The following is a 25,546-nucleotide window of genomic DNA, read 5'->3' as shown; positions in this document are numbered from 1 at the left end:
TGCAGCGTTACGCCCAGGTACTTAGACTTCACTGTATCAAGCAGAACACTACTAATACTGTATCGAAACGTTACAGGTTTGTTCTTCCTACGCATTCGCATGAACTTACACTCTTCCACATACAGAGCTAGCTGCCATTCATCACACAACTTGAAGTTTTGTCCAAGTCGTCTTGTGTCTTCCTACAATCATTCAACTTTGATACCACACCCTAGACCAGTCTGATCAACACTCGCCGTCGTGGGCACCGTACTGTTACTTAAGAAGTTTTCGAGCCACTCACATACCTGAGAAACTAGTCCATTTGCTCGTGCGTTCGTTAACAGCCTGTAATGAGGCGTGGTGTGAAATGCTTTCCGAAAATTTTGAAATATGGAATTAGCCTGCTGGCCTTCGCCCACAATTCGCAGTATATCATGTGAGGAAAGGGCAAATTGTGTTTCGCAAGGGAGATACATTCTAAAACCGTGCTGATTCATGGACGTAAGCTTCTCAGTCTCATGAAAGTTTATTATATTCGAACTGAGAATATGTTCAAAAATTCTGCAGCAAACCGAAATTAAGGATATTGGTTCGTAATTTTGCGGGTCCGTTCGTTTAGTCTTCTTACATACAGGAGTCACCTGTGCTTTCTTCCAGTCGCTTGAAACTTTGTGCTGGGTGAGAGATTCACTATAAATGCAAGCCATGTAAAGGACCAATGCCGTAGGGTAATCTTCGTAAAATCGAACTGGGATTCCATCCGAACGTGCTATCAGCATCCCTCGCTGTATTCGTGAGTGGAACACGAGAAGGAATGACTAATAGTGGTGCATGGTACCCTCCGCCATGCACCGTAGAGTGGCTTGCAGACTGTCTATTTAGATGTAGATGTAAATTTCGATGTCGATGTTCACGTCAATAGTATTCTGAAGCTCAAACAGTGGGAACTCCAGATTGTAATATAACAACATAACGAAATTTAGATTGCTACTTACGTGAAGATGACAAGTTAAGTTTCAGGGAGATGCAACGAAAAGACTCTTACACATTTACTTTTGGCCAAATCATTTGTCAGAAAAGGAAACTCACGCATTCATTCACACAAGCAAGCACACGTCAGGCACACATGACCGCCATCTCCGTTAGCTCAGAACGGTCGTATGTGCGTGGTATACGTTTACTAGTGTTAATGATATGTGTGTGTGTGTGTGTGTGTGTGTGTGTGTGTGTGTGTGTGTGTGTGTGTGTGTGTCTATATGTGTGTGTGTGTGTGTGTGTGTGTGTGTATGTGTGTGTGTGTCTGTGTGCGTGTGTATTTTTCGTTTTCTAACGAAGGCTTTGGCCAAAAGCTAATGTGTAAATATCTCTTCGTTGTGCCCGTCTGCAACTTAACGTGCCATCTTTACGGCAAGCAGCTGAAGCTCGTCACAAAATGCCACTCGTTTGCTTCTTTCGTCACGAAGTGCAGCCTGTAACACCTGTAACTTATACGGCACGGCTTCATAACCTACAGACGCACAAAAAAAATAAAAACAAAATAGAAAATAAAAAAAAACTTTCGTGGAACTACATTGGAAAGCGGTTTGAATTCGTCCTACATTTTCCTCGGAAGCACGAGACTGGCCAGGAGTCTTTCCTTTACACACACATCCCTTTTCTATAAACTGTCGATATCATCTGCAGATGTTCCATCCATTCGAGAATCGGTTTGGCACCTCAGCCTGAAACATCCTTCTACTGTAATCACGAGGCTGCACTTCGCAAACTAGAGGACACAAGATAATTTCTGCTGCAGAGTGGTCATTTTGCAACATATGGTGGTAACCAAGCAAACAGAAGACAACCGACATCTAGGGGCAGTGCAATAAACTAGAAAATGCATTCGTTGCCCCAATAATCGAGCCGTGGCACACCGACAATGTAATACATTGTAATATGTAAATTCTGTTTAATTCAGAGCTAAGGCATTATGTTTCGAACTATCGACCTACTCCAAGGCAACCAGCATCTGTTATATTTCTTGTGGTGGATAGCAGCTTGCTATAATTCTAGGGAAAATGTAAGTTAATGAAGATAACAAGTGTTAACAACCCTACAAAGTTCGAATACAGTAGTAATGGTGTGCTACCTGAGCCAATGTTGTTGATTAAGGTTTAGGTATAAAGCAAATTTTCATTATTATTATTATTTTTTTTTTTTGTCATCAGTCTACTGACTGGTTTGATGCGGCCCGCCACGAATTCCTTTCCTGTGCTAACCTCTTCATCACAGAGTAGCACTTGCAACCTACGTCCTCAATTATTTGCTTGACGTATTCCTCTACAGTTTTTGTCCTCTACAGCTCCCTCTAGTACCATGGAAGTCATTCCCTCATGTCTTAGCAGATGTCCTATCATTCTGTCCCTTCTCCTTATCAGTGTTTTCCACATATTCCTTTCCTCTCCGATTCTGCGTAGAACCTCCTCATTCCTTACCTTATCTGTCCACCTATTTTCAACATTCGTCTATAGCACCACATCTCAAATGCTACGATTCTCTTCTGTTCCGGTTTTCCCACAGTCCATGCTTCACTACCAAACAATGCTGTACTCCAGACGTACACCCTAGAAATTTCTTCCTCAAATTAAGGCCGGTATTTGATATTAGTAGACTTCTCTTGGCCAGAAATGCCTTTTAATGCCATAGCGAGTTTGCTTTTGATGTCCTTCTTGCTCCGTCCGTCATTGGTTACTTTACTGCCTAGGTAGCAGAATTCCTTAACTTCATTGACTTCGTGACCATCAATCCTGATGTTAAGTTTCTCGCTGTTCTCATTTCTACTACTTCTCATTACCTTCGTCTTTCTCCGATTTACTCTCAAACCATACTGTGTACTCATTAGACTGTTCAATCCGTTCAGCGGATCATTTAATTCTTCTTCACATTCACTCAGGATAGCAATGTCATCAGCGAATCGTATCACTGATATCCTTTCACCTTGTATTCTAATTCCACTCCTGAACCTCTCTTTTACTTCCAACATTGCATCCTCGACGTACAGATTGAAGAGAAAGGGCAAAAGGCTACAGCCTTGTCTTACACCCTTCTTAATACGAGCACTTCCTTCTTAATCGTCCACTCTTATTATTCCCTCTTGGTTGTTGTACATATTGTATATGAACCGTCTCTCCCTATAGCTTACCCCTACTTTTTTCAGAATCTAGAACAGCTTGCACCATTTTATATTGTCGAACGCTTTTTTCAGGTCGACAAATCCTATGAAAGTGTCTTCATATTTCTTTAGCCTTGCTTCCATTATTAGCCGTAACGTCAGAATTGCCTCCCTCGTCCCTTTACTTTTCCTAAAGCCAAACGGATCGTCACCTAGCGCATTCTCAATTTTCTTTTCCATTCTTCTGTATATTATTCTTGTAAGCAGCTTCGATACATGAGCTGTTAAGCTTATTGTGCGATAATCCTCGCACTTGTCAGTTCTTGCCGTCTTCGGAATTGTGTGGATGATGCTTTTCCGAAAGTCAGATGATATATCGCCAGACCCATATATTCTACTCACCAACGTGAATAGTCGTTTTGTTGCCACTTCCCCCAATGATTTTAGAAATTCTGATGGAATGTTATCTATCCCTTCTGCCTTATTTGACCGTAAATCCTCCAAAGCTCTCTTAAATTCCGATTCTAATACTGGATCCCCTATCGCTTCTAAATCGCCTCCTGTTTCTTCTTCTATCACATCAGACAAATCTTCACCCTCATAAAGGCTTTCAATGTATTCTTTCCACCTATCTGCTCTCTCCTCTGCATTTAACAGTGGAATTCCCGTTGCACTCTCAATGTTACCACCGTTGCTTTTAATGACACCAAAGGTTATATTGACTTTTCTGTATGCTGAGTCTGTCCTTCTGACAATCATATCTTTTCGATGTGTTCTCATTTTTCCTGCAGCCATTTCGTCTTAGCTTCCATGCACTTCCTATTTATTTTATTCCTCAGCGACTTGTATTTCTGTATTCCTGATTTCTCCGGAACATGTTTGTACTTCCTCCTTTCATCAATCAACTGAAGTATTTCTTCTGTTACCCATGGTTTCTTCGCAGCTACCTTCTTTGAACTTATGTTTTCCTTCCCAACTTCTGTGATGGCCCTTTTTAGAGATGTCCATTCCTCTTCAACTGTACTGCCTACTGCGCTATTCCTTATTGCTGTATCTGTAGCGTTAGAGAACTTCAAACGTATCTCGTAATTCCTTAGTACTTCCGTATCCCACTTCTTTGCGTATTGATTCTTCCTGACTAATGTCTTGAACTTCAGCCTACACTTCATCACTACTATATTGTGATCTGAGTCTACATCTGCTCCTGGGTACACCTTACAATCCAGTATCTGATTTCGGAATCTTTGTCTGACCATGATGTCATCTAATTGAAATCTTCCCGTATCTCCCGGCCTTTTCCAAGTATACCTCCTCCTCTTGTGATTCTTGAACGGGGTATTCGCTATTACTAGCAGAAACTTGTTACAGAACTCAATTAGTCTTTCTCCTCTTTCATTCCTTGTCCCAAGCCCATATTCTCCTGTAACCTTTTCTTCTACTCCTTCCCCTACAACTGCATTCCAGTCGCCCATAACTATTAGATTTTCGTCCCCCTTTACATACTGCATTACCCTTTCAATATCCTCATAGTCTTTCTCTATCTGTTCATCTTCAGCTTGCGACGTCGGCATGTAAACCTGAACTATCGTTGTCGGTGTTGGTCTGCTGTCGATTCTGATTAGAACAACCCGGTCACTGAACTGTTCACAGTAACACACCCTCTGCCCTACCTTCCTGTTCATAACGAATCCTACACCTGTTATACCATTTTCTGCTGCTGTTGATATTACCCGATACTCATCTGACCAGTAATCCTTGTGTTCCATCCACTTCACTTCACTGACCCCTACTATATCTAGGTTGAGCCTTTGCATTTCCCTTTTCAGATTTTCTAGTTTCCCTACCACGTTCAAGCTTCTGACATTCCACGCCCCGATTCGTAGAACGTTATCCTTTCGTTGATTATCCAATCATTTTCTCATGGTAACCTCCCCCTTGGCAGTCCCCTCCCGGAGATCCGAATGGAGGACTATTCCGGAATCTTTTGCCAATGGAGAGATCATCATGACACTTCTTCAATTACAGGCCACGTGTTCTGTGGATACACGTTACGTGTTTTTAATGCAGTGGTTTCCATTGCCTTCTGCATCCTCATGTCATTGATCATTGCTGATTCTTCCGCCTTTAGGGGCAATTTCCCACCCCTAGGACAAGAGAGTGCCCTGAACCTCTATCCGCTCCTCCGCCCAATTTGACAAGGCCGTTGGCAGACTGAGGCTGACTTCTTATGCCGGAAGACTTCGGCCGCCAATGGTGATTATTTATCAAAATTCAGGCCGCGGCGGGGATCGAACCCGGGACCGAAGACGTTTTGATTATCAATCAAAGACGCTACCTCTAGACCGACATGAATTGGAACGAGTACATAATGTTGTGTGTAGGGGAGACGAATGGTCAACTTGCAGTAAGATGTAGCTCATCCGTACGGAGATCGCGTTAGGAACACTAGTGCGACCCAATCTTGAGTACGGATCGCGTGTTTGAGATCCTCACCAGGCCGCCATAAAGAAAGAACTCGCTGAAGTTGAGAGGAGTGCTGCCGGATTTCTTACCGGCTGCTTCGATCAGGTGAGTATTCCTTGAGGGAAGAGAACTCTGTTTTCACGAAACGCTATTGAGACAGTTTGAACAATCGACATTTGCAACAGGCTGCAGATCGAAAAAAAAAATGGTTCAAATGGCTCTGAGCAGTACGGGACTTAACTTTAAGGTCATGAGTCCCCTAGAACTACTGAAACCTAATTAACATAATTACATCACACACACACTTGCCCGAGGCAAGATTCGAACCTGTGACCGTTGCCGTCGCGAGGTAGCAGACTGTAGTGCCTAGAACCGCTCGGCCACCCCGGCCGGCTTGGAGCTGCCGTTTGCACCCAGGTGACCCCATGTGAAAAGGTTTCCGACGTGATTGTGGCCACACGACGGGAATTGACACTTTGAACGCGGAATGGTGGTTGGAGCCCGACGCAGGGGACATTCCATTTCGGAAATCGTTAGGGGATTTAACATTCCGAGAGCAACAAAATGAAGAATGTGCCAGAAATACTAAATTTCAGGCATTACTTCTCACCTCGGACAATAACGACTGAGAGCAGCCGCGTATGCATATCTTTGCCAGCGCTAACAGATAATCAGCACAGCGTGAAATAACCTCAGAAATCAATGTGCGACGTCAACGGACATATCTATGAGGACAGTGCGCCGAAATTTCGGTTTAATGGGCTTTGGTAGCAGATGAGTTACGCGAGTGCATTTGCTAACAGCACGACATCGCCTGCAGCGCCTCTCATGGGCTGCACCCTAAACGACTGGAAAACCGTGGCCTGTTCAGGTGAGTCACGACTACCGGTGGTAAGAGCTGATGGTAGGGTTCGAATGTGGCATAGACCCCACGAAGCCACAGACGCAAGTTGTGAACAAGGTACTGTGGGAGCTGGCGGTGGTTCAGAAATGGTGTGAGCTGTGTTCACATGGAATGGAATGGATCCTCTTGCCAAACTGAACCGATCACTGACTAGAAATGGTTATGTTCGGCTTCTTGGAGACCGTTTGTAGCCATTAGTTTGACTTTATGTTCCCAAACAACGATGGAGTTCTTCTGGACGACAATGCGCCTCATCACCTGGCCACAATTGTTAGTGATTGGTTTGAAGAACATTCTGGACAATTACAGCGAATGATTTGGCCACACGGATCGCCCGACGTGATTCCCATTGAACATTTATGGGACATAACCGAGGCGTCAGTTTGTACACATAATCCAGCAACGACATCACTTTCGCAATAAACGGCTATTGAGGCAGTATGGGTCGATATTCCAGCGACTTGTTGAGTCCACGTCACGTCGAATTGCTGAATTACGCTTGGGGAGATTAGATCCGACGCTGTATCAGGAGGCATCCCAAGACTTTCAACACCTCATTGCACATATCGCCTGAAGACAACGAAGTTAAGATGAAAAAATCAGGGCTCATTTGGAAGCATATAAACTGGAGTTTCTCCCTTATGCCACTTGTGAGTGGAACAGGAAAAGGTAGGACCAGCTGTAGTAAAAAGGTACTGTTCGGTACGCACCATTTGGTGACTTCTGCAGTCTGCATGTAGGTGCACATGTAGGGCATCTCGAATGCAAAACACAATTTGCCCTTTATCTTGCATCCTGAAAGCAATGAATCAAAGCAATCAGTTGAATGCTTTATTGGTTGGCTTCCAAAAAGCATTTGACTCGAAACGTCAGAACTTTTATCATCGTAAAGTACGGTCATATGATGTAACAAACTTAATGTATTACTGAAGAAACAATTTCTTGGTAGGAATGCAGAGACAGAGGCAAAATTAACTTTCAACGGTCCCCTGAGACCTGTATCGATACCTTTGCTGTTCATGTTCAATAAAATCCTCGGCCTTTTTCACAAGATGAAGATAATGATGCACTATCTGGAAAACTCGGCACAAATAGCCATTCAGATCTTCATGAGATTTCAAAGTGGTTCAGCGACTGACAAACTGCGATAAGTGCTCTTTGGAAAAAGGAGAAAAATTGTGGCCATGAATGTAATGTCACTTAATCACTATAGAAATCAGTAAAATCAAACAAATATCTATTTTCGGAGATGCTAAATATAATGATCACATTCTGTAACCAGGTTTATTTTCTATGTGTACCAGTACATTTACCTGAGACAACATTTTTGTATCTTTGTGGAATTCTTGTTCATTTTTTTTTTTACTGACAAGTGTTCTCATTTTATATTTGTAGTCTCATTTCGGCTCAATCACACGTAAAGTGTAATTTTTCCATTTCTCTGTGTGTGGAGATATTTATCCATCTCTCATGTCTCAGTTTTACAGCAATATATTGCTTAACGTACGCAGTGCTTTAGTTGGATGGGAGCGGGTGGGAAGTGAGTTCCCCGAAATACTTATCTCAAACCATGACTATACAAATTTTATTGCAATTAACAATCACTAAATTTGTCGAGTGCAAGGAAACGCTCGTTTACCCACCACTAGACTCACAAAATTCAGTAGAAAGAGATTTGTGGCACAAATTTTAATTCCATTTTCGATGGAGGACTGAAACGTAATTAGTGCCTGCATTTGCGAAGTGATCAGTGAGCTGATTAAGGAATAAGTAATCTTAGTTTTACATCCTGTTCTTACATCGCCATCATGCGTTTGAGGTACTGAATGAAGAAAAGACCAACCGCATAAGCGACAGTTGAGACTACAAGTAAAATGCACAGTCTTGAGATCTTAAGCTGCACACGTGTTATTGGAAATCTATGTTCAGTAGGTGTGACTTAACGATGATGAAAGTGACGCAAATGTGGTACCTTGTGAAACTTCAGATTTTCCTGGTTTCTGGAACGAAGAACAGTGCAAATATTTCACTTCTGAAAATTCAAGGCTTTGGGAGAAAAGCAAACTTCCAGGATTTCGGGTTGACCGTCAAATAAGTGCACTTGGCCTGAGAACACAACAGGACGCAGGAATTTAATCTGAGAAATAGTGGGTGGAACGTAAGGTTAACAGCAATAGCGTCGAAAGTGATATTATAATCTAGTTTGAGAAAAAAAAATATACACAAGATTTTAGTTTCCCTTAGTGTGTGTTGTTGTTGTTGTTGTGGTCTTCAGTCATGAGACTGTTTGATGCAGCTCTCCATGCTACTCTATCCTGTGCAAGCTTCTTCATCTCCCAGTACCTACTGCAACCTACATCCTTCTGAATCTGCTTAGTGTATTCATCTCTTGGTCTCCCTCTACGATTTTTACCCTCCACGGTGCCCTCCAATGCTAAATTTGTGATCCCTTGATGCCTCAAAACATGTCCTACCAACCGATCCCTTCTTCTAGTCAAGTTGTGCCACAAACTTCTCTTCTCCCCAATCCTACTCAATACCTCCTCATTAGTTATGTGATCTACCCACGTTATCTTCAGCATTCTTCTGTAGCACCACATTTCGAAAGCTTCTATTCTCTTCTTGTCCAAACTATTTATCGTCCATGTTTCACTTCCATACATGGCTACACCCCATACAAATACTTTCAGAAACGACTTCCTGACACTTAAATCTATACTTGATGTTAACAAATTTCTCTTCTTGAGAAACACTTTCCTTGCCATTGCCAGTCTACATTTTATATCCTCTCTACTTCGACCATCATCGGTTATTTTACTCCCTAAACAGCAAAACTCCTTTACTACTTTAAGTGTGTCATTTCCTAATCTAATTCCCTCAGCATCACCCAACTTAATTTCACTACATTGCATTATCCTCGTTTTGCTTTTGTTGATGTTCATCTTATATCCGCCTTTCAAGACACTGTCCATTCCGTTCAACTCCTCTTCCAAGTCCTTTGCTGTCTCTGACAGAATTACAATGTCATCGGCGAACCTCAAAGTTTTTACTTCTTCTCCGTGAATTTTAATACCTACTCCGAATTTTTCTTTTGTTTCCTTTACTGCTTGCTCAATATACAGATTGAATAACATCGGGGAGAGGTTGCAACCCTGTCTCACTCCTTTCCCAACCACTGCTTCCCTTTCATGCCCCTCGACTCTTATAACTGCCATCTGGTTTCTGTACAAATTGTAAATAGCCTTTCGCTCCCTGTATTTTACCCCTGCCACCTTCAGAATTTGAAAGAGGGTATTCCAGTTAACATTGTCAAAAGCCAAAAGTATTGCCTCACGTGTTCCAACATTTCTACGGAATCCAAACTGATCTTCCCCGAGGTCCGCTTCTACCAGTTTTTCCATTCGTCTGTAAAGTATTCGCGTTAGTATTTTGCAGCTGTGACTTATTAAACTGATAGTTCGTTAGTGTGTGGTTGGCTCAAATGGCTCTGAGCACTATGGGACTCAACTGCTCTGGTCATAAGTCCCCTAGAACTTAGAACTACCTAAACCTAACTAACCTAAGAACATCACACACATCCATGCCCGAGGCAGGATTCGAACCTGCGACCGTGGCGGTCGTGCGGTTCCAGACTGCAGCGCCTTTAACCGCTCGGCCACTCCGGCCGGCGTTAGTGTGTGTATGAACCGTAAATTTACTTTCAGAATCGTTTCTTAAAGAATTTACTTTATTTAATAGCGATTCATCAAGAACATTAACACATTTAAACGCACTAGTTGAGCGTGGAAGTAGTTGCCAGGAAGTAAATGATGGAAAATGAAATTACTTTTAACAAATGTGAATTTCATTCCTAAAAGCTTTTTCAAAAACAGATTTAAAATTATAAGCTGAATAGCACCCTCGAAATATCAAGTTACAATTTTATTTAGAGGCAGAAAGAACAATGTTAACAGAATGAGCCATCGGGCTGAGAAGCTTGTCTGCCCCCTTTCAACACGGCCGTAGTCATGACCACTGACAACAACCTCTGAAGGAGTACACTGGTGCAAATCTGCAACACACCAGATTACTTTAAATAAAAAATTTTTATCAACTCACACAAACACGTAAACTATACGCTCCGTAAGATGGATGGAAATGGTACAACACTCAAATTACTACCCACCGGAAGTTCAATTTTTTTTAAGGACTTTTATGGTGGAAGGGTGGCATCCTTATAACCTAAAATGACTATTTAAATAAAACCCATAAAATGCAGACTCACATAAAATGTAAAACATTCTCTACATTACACATATACCACCTCGCTACATGATAGGCAAGATAAAAACATATTTCAAGAATTCGACCTTTAAGCAATAAATTTGTTAACACCGAATCCGACAAACATGACAATGACAGAGGCAGCTATTAACGTATGGCAGATTAACGGGGGGGGGGGGGGTTACTAAACGACCAGAACCGCAGATTGCTCTAAACCTCCCCAATTCCACAACGGAAAAACGGACCACCCAATTCACAAGTAACCACCTTTCCGCAGGTGGGCGAACGGAGAAGAATGGTGGGACGACCCCAAAACAAAGCGGCTGGTGACCTCACGAAGAAAACAAGTAGAATTTAATAAGTAAATGAAACAACATATCTCCAATCACCTACCTCCTAATAAACTGCGATTTCTGCCGAAGACCTGGCGCTGCACCCCCAACGCTCTCCCCTACCGTCCGCTGCCAGCCGCTTCAACGGGCGCAGGAAGGCGCGCCGATCTCCCGTCTCACGGCCAGCCGGATGTCGTGGTTTCGCTCCTGTTGCTCTCGTGTCAACCGCGAAGCGACTACCCCTTTCTATATGGCGCTGCCCACTGGACTCACGTGGGGACATCACATGCGCAGACGCTCAAGGCGGACAAGTCAACTCGTGTCTCAGCGCGCGACCGACCAACCGACCGATCCAACCGCCAATGACCGTTGCCGGAACAACTCGAGCAGACTGCCGGCGTAACGCGCAGACTCAGATGCAGGAACTCAGCCCCGACCGGGCAACCACCAGCTAAGTTCTGTTACTGGCGGAGTTGCAAGACTCTCATTTTCTGGCTTAAAAGTTTGATCCAAACGTCGGACATACTAGCACTCCGACGACAAACAGACACTGACTGCCGCACAAATGCAAACGAGACACAGGCCAGCAACTGGTGACACGAGACTGACCTAGCCTCACACCGACTGACCCACTGCCGAGCTCATAGCGCCCCTTTAATGCACGTGAACAGGCAACCTTTCCACTTTCCCACCAGAGGGAGACACCAAAGCTGCCATTACCACAGCGGCGCCACCAGCAGAAACGGAGGGCGACTGCTTCACACAACGCGCTGCGGCGAGCTCTTGAAAACAGCAATTTTTTACCAGGGCTCAGTTTGATTCAACACAGCGTCTAGAAAACACTGTAGACAAAATTAGTGCTAAATATTTAGGAAATGCGACTAGAATATGAAGACAACTATGTGAAAGGTGAGTTCCCTCAAATATTTGTTCCAGCTAAAGCACTAAATGCACATACACTCAACACAAGTAAATCCTTTGTTATGCCCATCCGGCTTGGATCTCCACCCCCCCTAACTTTTATAAATCCCTCTAAATCCTTGAACGTCATGCTCTCCGCCTCGCCTATCGCATCCGTCTACCCTCCCCCACGCGGATCCTGTACGATCTCATCCCCTTCCCCCACCTCCTCCTTTTCCTTGAAAGGATACGGATCCTGTACACCTCCCGTAAACTCGATCCTCCTCACACGCTCGTCTCCCCGATCCTCTCCCAACCCCGACCGCTGCCGCTCCTGTATTCGCTCGTCCCACCCGGTCTCCATCGCTCCACCCTCCTTACCCTCTCCCAAGGTGGCTTCCGCCAGCTTCCCCTCAATGATGATGTCCTCCACCCCTCCATCTACCCCTCCTCCCACCCTCCTCATGTGCCTGCTCCTCTGTGCACCCTCCCTCCCTTATCTCCCTTTTCCCTCTTTCCTCCCTTTCTTCCCCCTCCTCCCCCGGGCCTCCCCTCCTCTGTCCCTCTCTTCCTGCCCCCGTCTCCTCAGCCATTGACATTCTTTTTCTCCCCTCTCCCCCACCTCACCCCTGTTCCCCTCTTGGCAGGTCCCCGGACTCGCACACGCTATGTGGACATTTGCGCGCCTGAGATCACCACCATCAGTGTGTCGTGTGTGCCGTCGTGTTTAGTGTTCAGTGTTTCACTGTCACACTCCATCATTCACCAGTGCCATCATCTTCTTCAGTGTTTGTGCGTCGTATCAACAGTTTGCAGTGTGGATTATCGTCGTGTGTGAACGGCTCCGTGTTTGTCTTTATGTGTCTACTGTTTTATTGCCCACCGTTCTGTAACTTCTGTGTCTTCTCAGTGTTTCTTCTCTTTGTGTATCCTCTGGCTGAAGAGCGGCGTAGACTGCTGCTGACAGCCTGCCTGTTGTACAGGTTTAAAATAACAGTAAAGAAAAAAAAAACACAAGTAAACGAAGCAATTATCCGAATGGGACAGGACAAGCGTATGATTAAACCAGCCATAGTCCAGCGGACGGTACGTACCCGTGGTCTAGGTAGCCAGCACGGTAGCTCAGCGTGTTCGGTCAGAGGATAATGCACCCTCTGTAACAAAAAAACTGAGTCAACAGATCAACAACGAACTTAACTGGATGTCTTACGACGTCCGCCCCGAGCAGATGCAACGACCCAAAGCGAAAAAAAAGGGGTAGCGTCTTTGATTCATAATCAAAACGTCTTCGGTCCCGGGTTCGATCCCCACCACTGCCGAAATTTTGATAAATAACCAGCATTGGCGGTCGAAGACCTCCGGCATAAGAAGTCAGCCTCATTCTGCCAACGGCCTTGTCAAAGAGGGCGGAGGAGCGGATAGAGGCTCAGGGCACTCTCTTGTCCTAGGGGTGGGAAATTGCCTCTAAAGGCGGGAGAATCAGCAGTGATCAGCGACATGAGGATGCAGAAGGCAATGGAAACCACAGCATTAAAGACACGTAACGTGTATCCACATGACATGTGGCCTGTAATTGAAGAAATGTCATGATGATCTCTCCATTGACAAAAGATTCCGGAATAGTCCCACATTCGTATCTCCGGGAGGGGACTGCCAAGGTGGAGGTTACCATTAGAAAAAGATTGAATAATCAACGAGAGGATAACGTTCTACGAGTCGGGGCGTGGAATGTCAAAAGCTTGAACGTGGTAGGGAAACTAGAAAATCTGAAAAGGGAAATGCAAAGGCTCAATCTAGATGTAGTGGGGGTCAGTGAAGTGAAGTGGAAGGAAGACAAGGATTTCTGGTCAGATGAGTATAGGGTAATATCAACAGCAGCAGAAAATGGTATAACAGGTGTAGGATTCGTTATGAATAGGAAGGTAGGGCAGAGGGTGTGTTACTGTGAACAGTTCAGTGACTGGGGTGTTCTAATCAGAATCGACAGCAGACCAACACCGACAACGATAGTTCAGGTATACATGCCGACGTCGCAAGCTGAAGATGAACAGATAGAGAAAGTGTATGAGGATATTGAAAGGGTAATGCAGTATGTAAAGGGGGACGAAAATCTAATAGTCATGGGCGACTGGAATGCAGTTGTAGGGGAAGGACTAGAAGAAAAGGTTACAGGAGAATATCGGCTTGGGACAAGGAATGAAAGAGGAGAAAGACTAATTGAGTTCTGTAACAAGTTTCAGCTAGTGACAGCTAATACCCTGTTCTAGAATCACAAGAGGAGGAGGTATACTTGGGAAAGGCCGGGAGATACAGGAAGATTTCAATTAGATTACATCATGGTCAGACAGAGATTCCGAAATCAGATATTGGATTGTAAGACGTTCCCAGGAGCAGATGTAGACTCAGATCACAATACAGTAGTGATTAAGAGTAGGCTAAAGTTCAAGACATTAGTCAGGAAGAATCAATACGCAAAGACGTGGGATACGGAAGTACTAAGGAATGACGAGATACAGCAATAAGGAATAGCGCAGTAGGCAGTACAGTTGAAGAGGAATGGACATCTCTAAAAAGGGCCATCGCAGAAGTTGGGAAGGAAAACATAGGTACAAAGAAGGTGGCAGCGAAGAAACCATGGGTAACAGAAGAAATACTTCAGTTGATTGATGAAAGGGGGAAGCACAAACATGTTCCGGGAAAATCAGGAATACAGAAATACAAGTAGCTCTGGAATGAAATAAACAGGAAGTGCAGGGAAGCTAAGACGAAATGGCTGCAGGAAAAATGTGAAGACATCGAAAAAGATATGATTGTGGGAAGGACAGACTCAGCATACAGGAAAGTTAAAACAACCTTTGGTGACATTAAAAGCAACGGTGGTAACATTAAGAGTGCAACGGGAATTCCTCTGTTAAATGCAGAGGAGAGATCAGATAGGTGGAAAGAATACATTGAAAGCCTCTATGAGGGTGAAGATTTGTCTGATGTGATAGAAGAAGAAACAGGAGTCGATTTAGAAGAGATAGGGGATTCAGTATTGGAATCGGAATTTAAAAGAGCTTTGGAGGATTTACGGTCAAATAAGGCAGAGGGGATAGAAAACATTCAATCAGAACTTCTAAAATCATTGGGGGAAGTGGCTACAAAACGACTATTCACGTTGGTGAATAGGATATATGAGTCTGGCGATATACCATCTGACTTTCGGAAAAGCATCATCCATACAATTCCGAAGACGGCAGAAGCTGACAAGTGCGAGAATTATCGCACAATCAGCTTAACAGCTCATGCATCGAAGCTGCTTACAAGAATAGTATACAGAAGAATGGAAAAGAAAATTGAGAATGCGCTAGGTGACTATCAGTTTGGCTTTAGGAAAAGTAAAGGGACGAGAGAGGCCATTCTGACGTTACGACTAATAATGGAAGCAAGGCTAAAGAAAAATCAAGACACTTTCATAGGTTTTGTCGACCTGGAAAAAGCGTTCGACAATATAAAATGGTGCAAGCTGTTCGAGATTCTCAAAGAAGTAGGGGTTAGCTATGGGGAGAGACGGGTCATATACAATATGTACAACAACCAAGAGGGAATAATAAGAGTGGACGATCAAGAACGAAGTGCTCGTATTAAGAAGGGTATAAGACAAGGCTGTAGCCTTTCGCCCCTACTCTTCGATCTTTACATCGATGATGCAATGATGGAGATGAAAGAAAGGTTCAGGAGTGGAATTAAAATACAAGGTGAAAGGATATCAATGATACGATTCGCTGATGACATTGCTATCCTGAGTGAAAGTGAAGAAGAATTAAATGATCTGCTGAACGGAATGAACAGTCTAATGAGTACACAGTAAGGTTTGAGAGTAAATCGGAGAAAGACGAAGGTAATGAGAAGTAGTAGAAATGAGAACAGCGAGAAACTTAACATCAGGATTGATGGTCACGAAGTCAATGAAGTTAAGGAATTCTGCTACCTAGGCAGTAAAATAACCAATGACGGACGGAACAAGAAGGACATCAAAAGCAGACTCGCTATGGCAGAAAAGGCATTTCTGGCCAATAGAAGTCTACTAATATCAAATACCGACTTAATTTGAGGAAGAAATTTCTGAGGATGTACGTCTGGAGTACAGCATTGTATGTTAGTGAAACATGGACTGTGGGAAAACCGGAACAGAAGAGAATCAAAGCATTTGAGATGTGGTGCTACAGACGAATGTTGAAAATTAGGTGGACTGATAAGGTAAGGAATGAGGAGGTTCTACGCAGAATCGGAGAGGAAAGGAATATGTGTAAAACACTGATAAGGAGAAGGGACTGGATGATAGGACATCTGCTAAGACATGAGGGAATGACTTGCATGGTACTAGAGGGAGCTGTTGAGGGCAGCCGGCTGAAGTGGCCATGCGGTTAAAGGCGCTGCGATTGATACGGTCGCAGGTTCGAATCCTGCCTCGGGCATGGATGTTTGTGATGTCCTTAGGTTAGTTAGGTTTAACTAGTTCTAAGTTCTAGGGGACTAATGACCTCAGCAGTTGAGTCCCATAGTGCTCAGAGCCATTTGGACCAATTTTGTTGAGGGCAAAAACTGTAGAGGAAGACAGAGAATGGAATACGTCAAGCAAATAATTGAGGACGTAGGTTGCAAGTGCTACTCTGAGATGAAGAGGTTAGCACAGGAAAGGAATTCGTGGAGGAGCGCATCGAACCAGTCAGTAACCTGATGACCAAAAAAAAAAAAAAAACGTCCAGTGGGGAAGATGTGTCTGGCGACGGCGCACACGACAGTGGGATACCAACCTGGCTCTCCCTCGCCATACTGCCCGATCATCTACATCTACATCTACATTTATACTCCGCAAGCCACCCGACGGTGTGTGGCGGAGGGCACTTTACGTGCCACTGTCATTACCTCCCTTTCCTGTTCCAGTCGCGTATGGTTCGCGGGAAGAACGACTGTCTGAAAGCCTCCGTGCGCGCTCTAATCTCTCTAATTTTACATTCGTGATCTCCTCGGGAGGTATAAGTAGGGGGAAGCAATATATTCGATACCTCATCCAGAAACGCACCCTCTCGAAACCTGGCGAGCAAGCTACACCGCGATGCAGAGCGCCTCTCTTGCAGAGTCTGCCACTTGACTTTGTTAAACATCTCCGTAACGCTATCACGGTTACCAAATAACCCTGTGACTAAACGCGCTGCTCTTCTTTGGATCTTCTCTATCTCCTCCGTCAACCCGATCTGGTATGGATCCCACACTGATGAGCAATACTCAAGTATAGGTCGAACGAGTGTTTTGTAAGCCACCTCCTTTGTTGATGGACTACATTTTCTAGGGACTCTCCCAATGAATCTCAACCTGGTACCCGCCTTATTAACAATTAATTTTATATGATCATTCCACTTCAAATCGTTCCGCACGCATACTCCCAGATATTTTACAGAAGTAACTGCTACCAGTGTTTGTTCCGCTATCATATAATCATACAATAAGGGATCCTTCTTTCTATGTATTCGCAATACGTTACATTTGTCTATGTTAAGGGTCAGTTGCCACTCCCTGCACCAAGTGCCTATCCGCTGCAGATCTTCCTGCATTTCGCTACAATTTTCTAATGCTGCAACTTCTCTGTATACTACAGCATCATCCGCGAAAAGCCGCATGGGACTTCCGACACTATCTACTAGGTCATTTATATATATAGTGAAAAGCAATGGTCCCATAACACTCCCCTGTGGCACGCCAGAGGTTACTTTAACGTCTGTAGACGTCTCTCCATTGATAACAACATGCTGTGTTCTGTTTGCTAAAAACTCTTCAATCCAACCACACAGCTGGTCTGATATTCCGTAGGCTCTAACTTTGTTTATCAGGCGACAGTGCGGAACTGTATCGAACGCCTTCCGGAAGTGAAGAAAAAGAGCATCTACCTGGGAGCCTGTATCTAATATTTTCTGGGTCTCATGAACAAATAAAGCGAGTTGGGTCTCACACGATCGCTGTTTCCGGAATCCATGTTGATTCCTACATAGTAGATCCTTGGTTTCCAAAAACGACATGATACTCGAGCAAAAAACATGTTCTAAAATTCTACAACAGGAGTGATGGTATAGGGTGCCATTTGTTTTCGTAGCAGGATCCATTTGGTTGTCATTTGCGGCATCCTTAAACAGCACAGAGGTACGCGAAGACCTCCTGCGCCCCGTTTTGTTGCCCTTCATGGTATGCCACGCTGGGTTTACATTTCACCAAGGTAATGCCCGCCCGCACACCACGAGAGTTCCTGCTGCTTGCCTTCGTGCTCGCCAAATCTTACCTTGGCCAGTAAGGTCTCCTGATCTCGTTCCAATTGAGAGCGTTTGGAGCATTGTGGGCAGGGTCCTCCCACCAGGTCGGGGTTTTGACGATCTAATGCGCCAATTGAACAAAATTTGGCGCGTTACCCTGCAGGAAGACATCCAACAACTCTGTCAAGCAATGCGAAGCCAAAGAACTGCTTGCACAATGGCCAGAGATGGACCGAGTCATTATTGACTTGTTCAATATGTGAAGCTGTTTCTCTTGAATACGTTATCAAGTTCTTTTTTTTTTTTAAATTGAAATCATTTGTTTGTCTGTACATGTACCTCGCGTCTGTCAATTTGGCCAATTCAGATAATTCCTTCGTGGAGCGCCGTTTTTTTTTTTTTTTTTGTCTTGTTTTGTCTTGGTATGTAGTTTTACAAATTACGATCAGTATTCTAATTTATACATTTATTGTGACGTAGCTTTAAGAGTATATTACTATTTACTTCTGGCATCAACAAAACCTGGTGGGGCACGCACCAGTGCGATTCAGTAGTTGTGCTGGAGAATGTGGGACACACACTGTCCTGCCGGACGCATTTCTGAGAGGCCATTCGCTGTGCGCAAAAGGCCGCACGGGTCTGCCGTGTTTATAGTGTACCATTGCATAACGTGTATGGCTCCCTGTATATTAGTTTCACGCGTTCTTTAAAGTAATCAGGAACTGTGAAGATAGACGTTTGTTGGAAGTGGGACAAAACCGCGAAAGTAAACGTAGTCTTTGTTCCGTACTTGGCGACTTCATTGCTTACCAGCGACCGTCAGATCAGGACCTCGCCATAAATTAGACTATGAGCTCGCTCGCTGTGCAGTCCACGCGTTAGTAGGAGGATGAGAACTTTATCGACCGAGAGGAGAAAAAGGAGAATAGATTAGGGTAACTCAGGGAGACACTTCCTGGCAGATTAAAACTTCGCAGGCAAGTGCTCCACCAACCGAGATACGACCCACGACCCGTTCTCACAGCTTTACTTCTGCCAGTCTCCCGAGTTCGAGTCTCGGTCTCACAAACTTCCAGGAAGTTTCATATCAGCGCACACTCCGCTGCAGAGTCAAAATCTCATTCTGAGGACTCAGGGAGAGTGGGACCACTTTTTTTCTTTATGGTGAAATTCATCGGTTTCTATTTATTTTTTAACTTCTGGCAGCATTTTCCTATAGATTGTCATATAAACGTACATACAGTACATTACTGAGGCCATCCCACTCAAAGTGCAAGTCACACAACGAAATAAAAATATACATCAACGGTCCATCTCACCTGTAGGTGTATGGGTGAGATGGACCAGTGTAGTGAGAGAGATGGACCACGTAAATAAATGCTACACATGAAGAAAACAGTGAATGGAAATCACATATTTTTATTGGAATATGTATACAGTATACATACATATGTATACAGTAAGACATTTCCGACCAAAACAATTTTGTCAGTTTTTTTGTAAATAATAAGCGAACACTGGATTATCATTGATTTGTAGATTTCTTGCAAACTTTAGGATATTTTTCTCCTACCACAGCTATTACACTACCGAATAGTAGCGGCTTCGGTCAAGAATACCATAACGACCGGGAGTGCGGTGTGCTGACCCCACTCTAGTCCTATCCGCATCCTCCTCTCAGGATGGTCCCGGTAGGCCATTCGTGGTCTGAAGACGGAGTGCTTTACGGTACAGCTATTACACTTACTAGCAAATGATGAACAATATTCATGTGACCATCGTGAACAGGAAATACACTGAATCCAATCGTCTTTTTTGTTGGTTTCGTAATACATTTCACCACACCCCACACATTCATCTTCATCCCATTCGTCAAAACTATTTTCAGTATCTTCTACAAAGTCTTCAGTGTGGCAGCTTTCTGCATTTGATGAACATGATGGACTGTTTGCAGAATTTTTCTTTTGTCGTTTCTTGGCTCTCTTTGCCTCCTCCCTAGTGTTCTGCTTTGTTGGTAGTTTTTGTTCAATTTTTTTCTGTTGCCTTTCTTTTCTCATCCCTCTTTCCCTTCACACTTTTAAAATTTTTAGCAGAGTTTAGCACTTTGGAGACAGTTGTTGTGTTCCTCTTGAAATTCGGTGTTTTGTCAATAGAAGAAACGGGTGATATTATTCCCAAAAGCTTTGTCGGTGTTTGCTTAGACATCGGAGTGGTTAGTTTTGATGTGGTAATTGTGGAAGTCTCGGACTTTGTAGGAGTGGTGCTTGAGCTTGTATCGGCGGAGGAACTCAGCTCTTTTGACGTGCTTGGGTCGCTAGGTTTGTTGATGAGCTGTGAACTGGCTGGTTGAACTGGTTGGTTTGAGTGCTAGACTCAGCTCCTATATTTGTTGCCACTGACTCAACTTCCGACAAAAAAGCATAGTCGGAGATTGCAGACACACTCAGCGGAATTATTCCGCATGCCTTGAAGCCACTTCTACCATTTTCGACGGTGGCTGATTTAGCCCACGCTGAATTTATTAGTTTTCCAAACTGTAGACGGTTTACTTTCCTCCCTGTATAATTTATCAAGAAATTGTTACAAGCTTTGTAAAAATAGTTTTTCAGTGATTTGAAAAATATTCGTTCCAACGGTTGCAACCAGTGGGATGTATACAGAGGTAGACTCATTAAAATAATCCCTTGTTCCTCTGCAAACTCTAAAGTTTCCAAACAGCTTGTGTGAGACGTGTGTCCACCAAATATTAACTGTACTTTTCCTGCTAGTTTCTTGGGGGTGAAATGGTTTTTAAGCCAATCCTGGAAAGCAGAACTGTTTACATATGCAGATTTTTCAGACATTAGAACAATTGCACCGGGTGACATTCCATCCATAAATAACTTGTTTTAGGTTTTTCCCCTTAATTATGGAAAAGGGTGGAAGAAATGTTCCTTCGCCATTGACACAACACAGAACACAGATTGTCTCTCCTTTCTCGCCAGCTGTGACTGACGCCACGTTTCTTGAACCTTTAAATGCTAAAACACTGCCGGGTTTGTTGTTCAGCTGCAGCCCAGTTTCATCCATATTGCACACGCGCCCTGGTTTGCCCAACCATTTGTTTTCGCGCATGACAGTTGCAAGAAGCTTGAAATACACTTTCACAGTATCTTTATTCATCCCTTTGGCTCGAGCAGCTGACACACCTTTCGCTCTTCTTACAACTATATTGGAATAACGCCCAAGAAAGGAATGAAGCCAGTCGTAATCAGCCTTTTTTATTTCTTATTGAAAGTATGTTGTATATTTAGCCTTCCAGCTAATTCAAATGCCATTCTCCTTACCGAATCTCTGAATTGTGCGAAACCTCGCTCTTGCAGTTTCTTAATTTGAGCGACGACTTTTCGTTCATTCTCAATACCCAGTAAAGGCTGAGGTCCCGTACTACCTTTAGAATAATTTTTTTACTGCAGTCTTCTTTTCAATGTACTTTTAGGTATACCAAAAGCTTTAGCTGCAGTATTGACACCCACGATACTATCCCGCACAGCATGTATGGCCTCCATCAATCCATCTTCGGTCCATTTGCCTCACTGTCAAGATCCAGTCCTTTTGTAATTAGTTGGCATTTTTCTGAAAGAGAAAAATACCCACTATGCAAAAACATGTTATTCGATCAATTTTCAAAATATTAATGTAATTTCCATGGTCACTTAAGATATATTTAATTGGGGTCCATCTCTCCCTAATTAAAATGCATGGTCCATCACTCAAAAATAGAACTGGTCCGTCTATCCCGATTTTCTGTGAGAGAAGGACCACCCCGATTTCATCTGCAGTTTAAGAGCTCGGTGGCCATTTTAGTTACGTTACATGCCAACACATTGGTCTTGCTTTAAGTAACAAAACTGCAAGAATACTGTGCAAAGTGTGCCATAATACTAAAAGAAGGTAACTGCATGATAAAACTTTTCAACTTACCAAAACAGAAAATGTGACTTATCTCCTGAACTAAGACGATAATGACAACAACACTTTTTCACGACGTTCGTTCAACAAAGTGCTTACTCACAAGTGAACGGTGCTGCTCTCTAGTGGCGCATTTACGAGATGCATCACTGGTACGTCTCACCCAGTGGTCCAACTCACCCCGAGTTACCCTTGAACAATAGTATGCTGCGACAGGGCAGTGGGTTCTGTAGCGGAGAGCAGTTCAAATGGTTCAAATGGCTCTGAGCACTATGGGACTTAACAGCTGTGGTCATCAGTCCCCTAGAACTTAGAACTACTTAAACCTAACTAACCTAAGGACATCACACACATCCATGCCCGAGGCAGGATTCGAGCCTGCGACCGTAGCAGTCGCGCGGTTCCGGACTGCGCGCCTAGAACCGCGAGACCACAGCGGCCGGCGCGGAGAGCAGTCTTGGTCGAGACCCGAAAGAACTCCTGGTGTGAGCCACTGTAGGTTAACTCAGTCGATTTGCCAATACAGGGCAGAACATTCAGATGTATGTTCAACTAATTCTTCCATTTCTTTCTCATAGTACGGTAAACACGATTGGAATCTGTAAAAGATGCATACATCAGAGCCATCCGCCGGCCGTGGTGGCCGAGCGGTTCTATGGGCTACAGTCTAGAACCGCACTACTGCTACGGTCGCAGGATCGAATCCTGCCTCGGGCATGGATATGTGTGATGTCTTTAGGTTAGTTAGGTTTAAATCGTTCTAAGTTCTAGGGGACTGATGACCTCAGAAGTTAAGTCCCATAGTGCTCAGAGCCATTTTTGACAGCCATCCGACAACTACCAGTTAACTACAGATGTCTGCTTTCTAAGCTGATACCCCGACTGACACAGAAAATTTTAGTGATTGCAGGAGTTGAAAACTTGCAGCGATCCAGGGAAGTGTTATGTCTCTATTCCTGTTTCACGCAAAAATGTTATGCAAAAGGTAATTAATTTCGGTCTATGGTGACTATCTCCGAGATCTTTGACACACTACTTAACGTCCTTATTCCATCCAACTAAAATCGACAATGTTTCTACTTTTTTTAATTTTGTTTTCACATTGTGACATGGTTGGAGACCGTGGCTGTTATTTGAAAACAAATGTTGATGTTGTTGAGACAGCAACCAGCCACAAATTTATTTTAAGTTCCTTTATTCAAAAGGTACCGTTATCGGTTTCGAATCATTAAAATTCATCGTAAGACGGCTTTCACATTTTCATTAGAACATGTGGTGCGTTTTTGATTCATTAGTTGTCCTAAAATATAAATAATACATAATTATAAGCACGCCACACAGACGGTTGCGTTACAGATTTGCATTGGGATGTGACTTACGTCAAATGTGCTGTCTCAACACCATCAACATTTGTTTTCTACTTTGTATTCATCTACAAAGAGTAATGTAGATGAGGCTAGTGATAAACGGAATTTGTTCACACACCGAGTATACAACTAATGCAACTGTGTTGAATAGTATCTACTAAGCGATTTTACCGTTCTCCATATCCTGGCAACTCATAAATGTTGCTGATATACTAAGCTTTTAAAGTGTAGAAAACCTATTTGGCAACTGACTCCGTTCTCGGAGAAAGTATGTGCTGCAGCGTTTCATAAATCCTCTTTCTTCTGTTCATTATTCGCGCTGGAATACATGTGTGCAGAGTTTACTGCATTGGAAGGGCGACACGTATCTGAAAAATTAGCAACAACTTGGGTCAGTTTCTCATTATATCCTTGAGACATTGTCGAAATAATACAAAAATACTGATCATCAAACTTCATTCAAGATTTTAATTTTATTTTAATTGAATTAACTGTGGGTTCTTCGTGAAACAAGGCAGAAAACAGTGTTTGTTTGCTTAATTGCATTCACGGTTGTTGTAGGGATATTTTGTACTGCTTTTATGCTTGATTTTCGTGTACTTAATTCATAATCGCGTTCCGCAAATTACATTGACGTTATGTGTACATTAAACACGATTTCTGCCTGCAGATCCTCTCCACGCTGGATGATAGGTATACACCGTATTACTTACACAATGACAAGATTTATTAATGTCTACACTTCTTTTTTTATTGAAAACAAAAGCATTCTGCCATAGTTCAGTCATGATTATGTATGATACTCCCTCTGTACTTCTTGTTCGATAGTTAACCCCTCGACTTCGTTCCACATTTTTATTTGATGTGACGAACAAGCTACACATGCTCAATGGACGTCTTTTACTTAAGGTTTATGTCCCACTTCTGACTTCTATTTCATCTATAATCAATATACTGTACATTAATTACAGTTATGTGTGTCATCCTATTAGTGACCAATGTAACATAAATTTCTAGGAGTTGTAAAGGAGTGTGAGTACATAATATTTTCAACAGAAACCCAGGTCCGGTGTCGCACAGTTTACATAAAAAAAGCAAACTGTACCTACAGAACGTAATGTTTAAATGTTAATATAAACAAATGTGCTTCAATGATAGATGAATGATTCGTTATGTTTCGCCGCACGTAGTGGCCGCCGTGTTTGAGGCGACATGTCACGAATTGCGCGGCCCCTCCCACCAGAAGTTCGAGTCGTCCCTCGGGCATGGGTATCTGTGTTGTTCTTAGCATAAGTCAGTTTAAGTAGTGTGTAAGTCTAGGGACCGATGACCTCAGCAGTTTGGTCCCTCAGGAATTCACACACGTTTATGTTTCGTTTAGAATTGTTTCGTAGTAATTGTAAGGCGCCATGCTTAATTCAGTCTCTCAAGCAGTAGTGGATGAGTTAAATATCTGAATTAAAACCGTCGTAGAACGGAAACGGTGCGTTTGCTGACATGGGTTTCTTTACAAAATAATATGTACTCGCTACCCTGTGTTAAGTCCTAGAAGCTTATAACAGGTATTTTTCAACATCTGGTATATGTATACCAAAATACGTAATGCGTTTTACTTCTGCTTTATATTTTCATAGTTTAATTGGTTTGCATCTTTCCAGTTTCGTTTTTGACACACAACCCATATTACTTCAACCATGGAGACCTCAGGTTTATGAGCTACACAACCTTTGAGTTTCTTACACTCACCAACATCGCACGGCGGAGCGTCAATCAATATCGGTGTACTGCATTACTTTGTTACCAATTTCCTATTCACTAAAGCTTACATATGATTGTACTGATACAATGTTTAGTGTACGTATGCTTTTATCGCTTTGCATTCTGTAACTAAAATGTACGCAAGCCATGAGAGACTTCTCAATAAAATTAAATGTATTGGCTTGCTA

Source organism: Schistocerca piceifrons, chromosome 3 (assembly GCF_021461385.2).
Source record: "Schistocerca piceifrons isolate TAMUIC-IGC-003096 chromosome 3, iqSchPice1.1, whole genome shotgun sequence".
Classification (NCBI taxonomy): Eukaryota; Metazoa; Arthropoda; class Insecta; order Orthoptera; family Acrididae; genus Schistocerca; species Schistocerca piceifrons.
The sequence above is the reverse complement of the archived record's forward strand: the minus strand, read 5'-3'. Positions refer to the sequence as shown.